Here is a 7,217-nt window from a genome sequence, read left to right on the forward strand (position 1 = left end):
TTGTCCAGGGCCCGAGGAGGTGATAGGCTCCGTGTGTTAATGATCTGATCTATAATTCACATTCTACGTCTCCTCCACAGATAAGAAGACAGGTGAGAGAAACCATGTCGGATCGGCTCCTTCTCTTTCGGACTTCACGTCCACGAGGACTAGCCGATCGAGAGGGATTCAGCAGAGTTCACCCCCCCCTCCGGTCACATATCAGATCATGTTGTCTCTTTCGGTCGGAGCTGTAATGTCCCGGAGGACGAGGAGCGATGTGACAGATGGAGCTCGTGGTGACAGAGCTGCCGAGGACGAGGACACGTCGTCCAAACCTCCGGCAGGAACACGAGGACGAGCCGGACGCCAGAGCCAATAATATTACATCACTGTAGCAAAACTGACTGTGAGACACGTCCAACGGCGGGACAGACACTCGGGTCAGACACCAGGGTCAGACGCTCGGGTCAGACACCTGGGTCAGACACCTGGGTCAGACACCTGGGACAGACACTCAGGTCAGACACCAGGGTCGGGTCAGACGCTCGGGTCAGACACCAGGGTCGGGACAGACACCCGGGTCAGACACCCGGGTCAGACACCTGGGACAGACACTCAGGTCAGACACCAGGGTCGGGTCAGACGCTCGGGTCAGACACTCGGGTCAGACACCCGGGTCAGACACCCGGGTCAGACACTCAGGTCAGACACCAGGGTCGGGTCAGACATTCGGGTCAGACACACGGGTTTAGCTTCTGTAAACTCGTGTTAGCGTCGACGTCCATTTAACAGATAAAACATTCTTTTCTCTTTAACCTGTTAACAAGGTACGCTCTCTGCTCCACGTCGGCCCCAAAGCGTCAAACCTCTCCAGCTTCTGTTGACGCTTAAACACAAAGTGACTTTACAACTGCATTCATCTATTTATGGCCAACAGGGGGCAGAATAACAGCAAAACATGTTCCAGCCGCAGAGTTCCCAACACAGAGCAACAGGATCATCCATTAGATCTGCTCGTGCTCTCCAGTCTGATATTCACTGTTTTAATTTACTCTTTTGAATCACTAGACGATCACATGTAAACACAGAGACACACACACGCTAACGTCCACGATTACATCCTCACCTGGAGGCCAATTAGAGTCTCAGTGAACCTGATGCTCCGGAGCACCGGGAGAAAACCCACAAGACACTGGAGAACATTCTAACCCAACATGGAAAGGTTTAAGGCTGGCGCATGCTTCTGCGTTTACACGGGCCCGGAAGCGTAAGAGCCCTTCGGGCCCCTTAAGTACTTACGTATCCCTTCTTACGTGCTTACGTGCGTCGCCCAATTTTTCTAACTAGACGGCAAAGCTCCGCAAGCGTCACGTAGCCGACAAGGCTGTGATTGGTCTGCTAACTACATCATTTCCGGAGTCGCATTTCCGGTTCATGCCCGATAATACCGGCGGAAACCAAGGAAGATTTAGAAGAACGAATATGGACCAAATAGAAGAGCACTTGGCAGAAGAGATCCCAAACTATGAACACTAGTATAACCCGTCACTGACCGGAGGATTTTTCCGCCAGAAAAAGGCTCTGAGGAGCCGCCGTGGCGATTTTAATAAACCGCTCTTCTTCGTGCCACAAAAAACATTACTCCGCCTATTGTTCTGACGGGGAATTGCATGGCAACACGCGCAACGCTTGGAAAACCATGAATGAGAACGAGTCCTGCGTCACAACTGCGTGAAAAGCCGCTGACGCCGTTGCAGAAGCATCCGCCGGCCTTAAGAACGCACACGTTATTAAAGAAACTCAGTTGATGCAGGATTCTGCTGAATATGAATCCTGAGCAGAACCTGGTTTGTGGATCTTCAACCTGATATGATGGACGTGGATTGAATTCCCTTGCAGCACAGACACAGCTGTCATGACTCTTTGTGTTAATGTTGGTCAGTCACAGTCAGATGCAGAAAATGATGGAGACGTTAAATTACATATTTAAAAAAATGTCAAACCTCAGTAACTCATTATAACTCAACGTCAGGAACAAGCTGAGGACCAAGTTACTGTAAACCCTCAGAGTTCTGTCACAAACCAAAATAAACTTTTAGAGAAGTTATTTAATTCACCGTGTCACGCTTCTGCTGACAGGAAATCTAAACATCCAACTTCCTGTTTCTCGACGACCCGGCAGTGACGAGCGGCGTCCATCCGCCGGCACGCTGCTCGGACAGTCTTCAAGTGTGAAAGTGTGAAAGTGTGAAAATGTTTTCAGAGGATGAAACACTTCCAGCTGCTCGGGAACAACTGTCTGCAGCAGCTGTGCTCACGCTGCAGCTTCCAAGGAGCCAATGAGAATCAAGGAGCTCGACACTGAATGAGCAGAAACACACAAACACGTGTAAACAAAAGAGCAGTGAGTTGAACCAGAGGACGTTTCACTTCCCACTGAGACGCTCAGTGTGAGGGAGGCTCAGGTTGGATGCTTTCAATCACTTTCTGCTGTAAACACAGAGAAATCACATTTACATCATCGAGGAACGTGTTGGATTCTGGACAACATAATTCAAAATGTGTTTGTAATACAAGAAGTGTTGTGTTCTCTTGTCCTGTCTTGATACTTCAGAATCTTATATTATAAGTATTTATATATATATACTTATATTCAATATTCTGTCACTTATAGTTTGTGTGCAGAGGTTTTCATAAACAGTGTATGTTCATTCGACCTGGTTTATCTGCTCTGAAGATTTTATATTTGTCTTCAAATTAAACTTTGAGACTTTTCTTTTAAGTGTTTTCAACAACCAGCACAATCTTCAGACCCAAGTCAACAACTTTTCAAAATAAAAGCTCTATGATTCAGCTCGAAATGAATGGCTCTGGATCAGGCTTGAACTGCCTCGGTGGAGAAGGGCCTGTTGAAGCATCAGGTGCCAAACTGAAACTGAAATCTGATTGGTCCCGAACCCCCCCCGGCCCCCCATGCTGCAAGTCACAGTGAAAACCTGCAGCTTAGATGAAGGTGTAGATCCAGAGCCTGGCCCAGGTGGATGATGGAGGGAGCGTAGAGAGAAGAGAGGGGCGAGTGGGGGGGCCGAGTCGGACTCGAACCGGCGTCACTGCAGTCGCTAACGCCGAGTTCCACACTTTAGTCTTTTTTCTGTTAAAACTAGAGACACTGTAGTAGCAGCAGTGGTGAGTCAACCTGAAGGTGCACCCACTCCCCACCCTCTACACACACACACACACACGCACACACACACACACACACACACACACACACACACAGACACACACACACAGTGCTGTACAAAGCATCTGCTGCCTCCCATTGTCTCGCACACGCACAGCGATGGTTTAATTAAGACGCTGCAGCGTGTGATCCAGATCCTGTTGATCACATGACTCACTGGATCCCAGACAAAGAGTGTGTTTTTCAGGCTTTGACATCTTAGCAGGGACACACACACACACACACACACACACGCACACACACAGGGGACGCTCCTCCATGGTAATGATGCCTCGCTCGCCCTCTCTCTACTAGTGTTTGTCTCATATTAATAAACTACCTGTTCTTCTGTTGGACTAAAGTATGTGGACATCTTTGTTATGGCCCCAATAACTCTTTGTCCACATATTTGTGTGTGTGTGTCTGTGTGTGTGTGTGTGTGTGTGTGTGTGTGTGATTCAATAAAGACACAGGAAAGAGTTGTGTTTGCAAGAGAGAGAAACACACACAGACACACACCTGGATGAGTCACTCCTCATCACGCCGCTGGTCGTCTCGAGGATGAATGGACGTGCTCAGGGCGGGATTTATGCGAGCCAATCAGAAGCCAGACAGACGGGACACATTACTACAGTCCACGCGTCACCAGAAGGACACACAAACTCACAATTCATCGCAGTTCTAGAGCCGAGTGACCTGTGATGTTAGTTATTGTAGAAGATGTTTGTGTGAAGGGTCACATGGCAGTGCACGAGCCAATCAGGATGCAGCATGAGCCCCAACTGGAGGATGACACGCAGCACTAACTTTACTGAGTGGTAATCATGTACTGTGATATAAGTACATGATTTATATATCATAATGGCAAAATACTGGGAGATTACCAACATTGGTTTGATAACACAAATGCATCATGGGAAGAAAACTCCATTACAGGTCAATCTAAGCAGTTGATGTGAAGATATTTAAATCCTTATATATATATAGAGAGAGATACATTAAATCCTAATATTTGAACACATCTGAAATTAATCCACACAACTGACTCTTCATGCCAAATAAGGACTTAAAATATAAATAAATAAATGTTCTGAGTGACTAATTTCATTTCCATCAACTAATAGATTCACCAGCAGTCAACAATCGACCAATTAAAAACCTGATAAACAGCGTCACTGTGATCCACTGGTACTGAGAGAGCATCATTCCACACACACACACACACTCACACGCACACACACAAACGCACACACACACACACACTCACACAAACACACATACACGCACACACACACACACCAGCTCATTTATCTCTGCAATCCTTTCTTTACTCCTTGAATAAACAAATAAACCGAGAATTAAAACCTCCTCCTCTTCCTCCTCCTCTTCCTCCTCCTCCTCCTCCTCCTCTTCCTCCTCCTCCTCCTCCTCTCCATCCCATTGACAGGCAAGGTGGCATCTCTCCCATCCACACCCTACACCCAGTGCGCATGCGTGCCGCGGCAAACAAAGGACCATGCAATCAAGCGACGGATGATGGCGAATAAAGTTTGACTCGCTGCAGAAATCGTGTGTGTGTGTGTGTGTGTGTGTGTGTGTGTGTGTGTGTGTGTGTGTGTGTGTGTGTGTGTGTGTGTGTGTGTGTGTGTGTGTGTGTGTGTGTGTGTGTGTGTGCGTGTAGCGAGGGATGGAGGGATGGAGGGAGGTGCAGATACATCCCCATTCCTCCATCACTCCATCCTCCTATAATAAAAGTGCATGGATATGGAATCATCATCATCGTGAGAATAAACCTGGTTACAGACGCTGCGGGTGCGTGTGCGCGTGCGCGTGCGAGTCACACCCCCGCACAGACAAAGAGGAGGAGCCAAGCCGCTTCTTCCTCAAACTGGTCGAACTGGCTGGAAATTAAAAAACCCAGAGAAGAACCAGTCACTCTCCAATAATCAATAATCAGAGTCCAGATGGATCCATAAAAGTGAGAATGAGGAGAATGAGTGAGGCGCGTGACACCCCCCCCCCCCCCAACACACGCACACCTACACGCACGCACACACACACTGTACACACCCCTTTTCAAAGCTCGTGCACATTCTTCTCCTTCTGGATTAAAAACATGGAGGAAACAAGAAGAAATTGTGGAATTGATCAATTTTCAGTTATTGCCTCATCCAGTGTGGGGGGGGTACGCGCACGGTGTGCACGGGCACGCGCATGGGGACAGACAAAAGGGACGGAGATATATAAATAACTTGCAGCAGCAGGTTGTGGGGGTGAAAGGAGGAGAAAGGAGGAGAAAGGAGGAGAAGGAGGAGAGGGAGGAGGAGGAGGAGAGGGAGGAGAGGGAGGAGATGGAGGAGAAGGGAGGTGGAAGGAGGAGGAAGGAGGAGAAAGGAGGAGAAAGGAGAAGAAAGGAGGAGAAAGGAGGAGAAGGAGGAGAAGGAGGAGAAGGAGGTGAGAGGAGGAGGAGGAGGAGGAAGGAGGAGAGGAGAAGGAGGAGGAGAATGAGGATAAAGGAGGAGAAAGGAGGGGAGAAGGAGGTGAAAGGGGGAGAAGGAGAAGAAAGGAGGTGAAATTAGGAGAGGGAGGAGAAGGAGGAGAAGGAGGAGAAGGAGGTGAAAGGAGGAGAGGGGGGAGAAGGAGGAGAAGGAGGAGAGGGGGGAGAAGGAGGTTAAGAAGGAGGAGAAGGAGGTGAAGGAGGAGAAGGAGGAGAAGGAGGAGAGGGGTCTTACCTCGGACTCAGCTGCACGCTCCTCTGCTTCCTCCAGGTACCGGATGCTCGGGTTCTACTCCGCTTCTTCTCCTCCTTCTTCTTCTCCTGCTGCTGCTCGACGGCTCCGCGATCCTCCGCCTGCACATGCACCCGCGCGCACATGCACCCGCATGCAGTGTGTACGCGTGCACGCGGAGGAAAGACGCACGATCCAAATGTTGAGAGGAGAATAAACAATGAAAGTGTTTCAGTTTGTTCTGCGTTGTTTGTGTTTGTGTGAGGATTTAACTTCCGTCTTTCTCTCGGACCTTTTATTCTAAAGAAGTCTCCACAGAGGATCGTGCGTGTCGCGCGTTTCTCTGACGATCAAACATTTCCTCACGCACGTTTCTCCATTCTCTGCCTCTGCGCGCCCCCTGCCGGCCGGTCCGAGCACTGCCTCACCGTCCCGGGGGACTTGTTGATGCACATGAAGGTTTCAAACATCTGATCAGAAGAAGAAACTCAGCACCTCCTGCATGTTAGGATCAAAAACAGCACAAGTCGATTCGTCTTTTAGAAAATTCACTTTCTATTTGATATGGTGATAATATTAAAGTTAATTTATACATAATAACACAGTTACAAGGTGCTTTACAAGTTAAAAATGAAGGTAATCAAAAAGAAAACAGTTCAAAGCTGTTTGAAGATCGTTCAGCATCAGAGCAGAAAAACAGAAAAGATTAAAAACAAGATTAAATATAATTAGATCTTCGCAATGTGGCACTTCATTCATATACATATATGTATAAATATGTACGTATGTTTCCATCATTCTTCATCTTCTGCATCTCAATTATCCAAAGATAAAAAATATTCGATCATAACATAACACAGGAAAAAAACAGACAATCCTCATTTATTTATCTGGAACAAGAAGACATTTCCCTGAGACGGATTCTTCATGTTCCCAGTTGGGGGTCAGCCCTATGTTCCCACATTTCTAAGGATTTTTTTTTCACTGACAATTTTGAAAATTAGGCCCTATGTTCCCACAGACCTATGTTCCCAGATTTATTTAGAAAAATTAGTCCTGATGTTCCCACATTTCTTGATTTTTCTGAAAATTAGGGTTAGGGTTAGAATGGTGGGAATGGTGAACCCTTAACTAGCAGGCAGGGGTAGAAATGTGGGAACTGTAGGAACATAGGGCCTAATTTTGTAATGAATATTAGAAATGTGGGAACATAGGGATGTGGGAACATGGACACGCTCCCATCAGTTGGTTATTCCTGTAAACGCCGGGGACAATGAGACGCC

The 7,217-nt window shown here is 47.5% G+C and overlaps 1 protein-coding gene across 1 annotated transcript in view; it reads right to left on the minus strand.

The window, feature by feature from the left end:
• basp1 (brain abundant, membrane attached signal protein 1) overlaps positions 1-6,049 on the minus strand; it is a 33,328-nt gene extending 27,279 nt beyond the window's left edge. The window contains exon 1 of the mRNA XM_061084953.1: positions 5,938-6,049. The gene's annotated coding sequence lies outside the window, so the exon portion shown is untranslated. The remainder of the gene's footprint in view (positions 1-5,937) is intronic.
• Between the last annotated feature and the right edge of the window lie 1,168 nt (positions 6,050-7,217).

Source organism: Limanda limanda, chromosome 13 (genome assembly GCF_963576545.1).
Source record: "Limanda limanda chromosome 13, fLimLim1.1, whole genome shotgun sequence".
NCBI lineage: Eukaryota > Metazoa > Chordata > Actinopteri > Pleuronectiformes > Pleuronectidae > Limanda > Limanda limanda.